The sequence below is a fragment of the Condylura cristata genome, unplaced genomic scaffold (assembly GCF_000260355.1).
Source record: "Condylura cristata isolate star-nosed mole 26May11 unplaced genomic scaffold, ConCri1.0 scaffold00068, whole genome shotgun sequence".
NCBI classification, from domain to species: domain Eukaryota; kingdom Metazoa; phylum Chordata; class Mammalia; order Eulipotyphla; family Talpidae; genus Condylura; species Condylura cristata.
The window spans coordinates 494,839-496,317 of record NW_004567169.1 but is presented as its reverse complement, the minus strand read 5'-3'; the positions used below and the strand labels follow the sequence as shown (position 1 = coordinate 496,317).

Sequence of the window (1,479 nt, the reverse complement as noted above, 5' to 3'; positions counted from 1 at the left end):
CGAGCAGACGGTGAACAGTGGCTCAGAAGGAACAGAGTCGACCCGCGGGGCGGCGAGCCCCGCGGCCCTGCGAGCGGTCAGACGCCCCGTCCGGGTCCAGGAGAATGAGGACGAAGTCACCGCACACAGCCCGGCTCAGGGCACGGAAGTCAGGTGGGCCGGCGGCGTGGGGGCCGCAGCAGCCCTGCCAGCCCCGGCCTCGGCCTCAGCTGCCCGCCGCACGTGACCGACGTGTCTACGGCCGCGATCGGCGCCCGGCTGCGCTCAGCACCCCTCGCCTTCCCTCTCCCGAGCTGCCTGAGCGCCCCATTATCACCACCCTATGGCAGGTCAGGATCGAGGCAGGGTCCCCTGACCCCTAAGTAGCAGAGGAGAGGTAGCCTGCGGCAAGAACCCCCGGTATCACCGCCTCACCAGCCTGCGGGTGCCCGCCTCGCTTGCCCCATCCTGCTGGCCGCTGGGGCCATCCGAACCGCATGGCCGTGCCGTCAGGCTGTCACTTCAAACCTGGACACGTGCTCTCCTCCTTGGAGACCAGGCCGCGGTCCAGCAGAGAACGGTGAGAAAACCCACACCCCCAGAGGAAGCCTCATCTGTAGATGCACCCCGCAAGGGTGTGTGGGCGCCCACCCGCGTGGGCGTCTGGCTGGGCTCGGGGCGCCCTGAGACAGAGCGCCCAGAGGCCTCACAGTGGGGGCACATGGACCCACGGCCGCGCCGGCAGCTGTGCCCTCTGCCCCCCCTTGCCCCACTGTGGGTCTCCCGTGGGCGGCTCCTGAAGGCTCTGCAGAGGGAAGCCCCACGCCCCCAGAGCCGGCACCCTTCTGAGGTGTTTTTACATACCCTCAGGACAGGCACTGCCCACTGTCCACTGCCGCAGGCCCAGGGCTGACCTGCAGGTGCAGGGGGTGGGGGAGACGGACCTCCAGGGCAAGGAAGGGCCTGCCGAGGACCTGGGGCGGCAGGAAAGGGGGTGGACACACACCACCCTCAGCCCCCCGCAGCACTCCCCTCCCTCATTCCTGGTCAGGGTCAGCCTTCCTCAAGTGCCCTCCCTGTGCCCGCAGGGCAAAGCCCCTTCCTGTAGCTCCCACCTGGAGCGCCGGCCTGGAGAGGAGACTGGGGGTGCAGGTACCCAGGGCTGCTAGTCTCCCCAGGACACGAGCAGGAGGCTCAGGAACAGGTGAGCGCACCAACTGGCCTGACCCTCGGGCTGGCCGCTCCACCTGCTCCTGGGCAAGCCCGGGCGGCCCTCCGGCCGTGGCAGGTGGGGGAGCCTCGTTTCTGAGCCCCTATGGGAAGTGGGGGTCCGTGAGGGGCCGCAGGATCGAAGACCGCGGCAGCCGAGTCCTCCAGCCGCTGCGGGGTCGCTCTGAGGCGTGTGCAGTGGGCACAGCGGGGTCCGGCACAGCCGACAGCCCGGGAGCGGCACCTCGGGGCGGCGGGGACAGCTGGAGGCGGCGCGGGAATCCGGCGGAC

At 70.3% G+C, this 1,479-nt stretch overlaps 1 protein-coding gene across 1 annotated transcript in view; it reads left to right on the top strand.

Moving 5' to 3' along the window:
- Positions 1–1,479, top strand: part of BAHCC1 (BAH domain and coiled-coil containing 1) — a 22,039-nt gene that overhangs the window by 20,017 nt on the left and 543 nt on the right. The window lies entirely within an intron of this gene.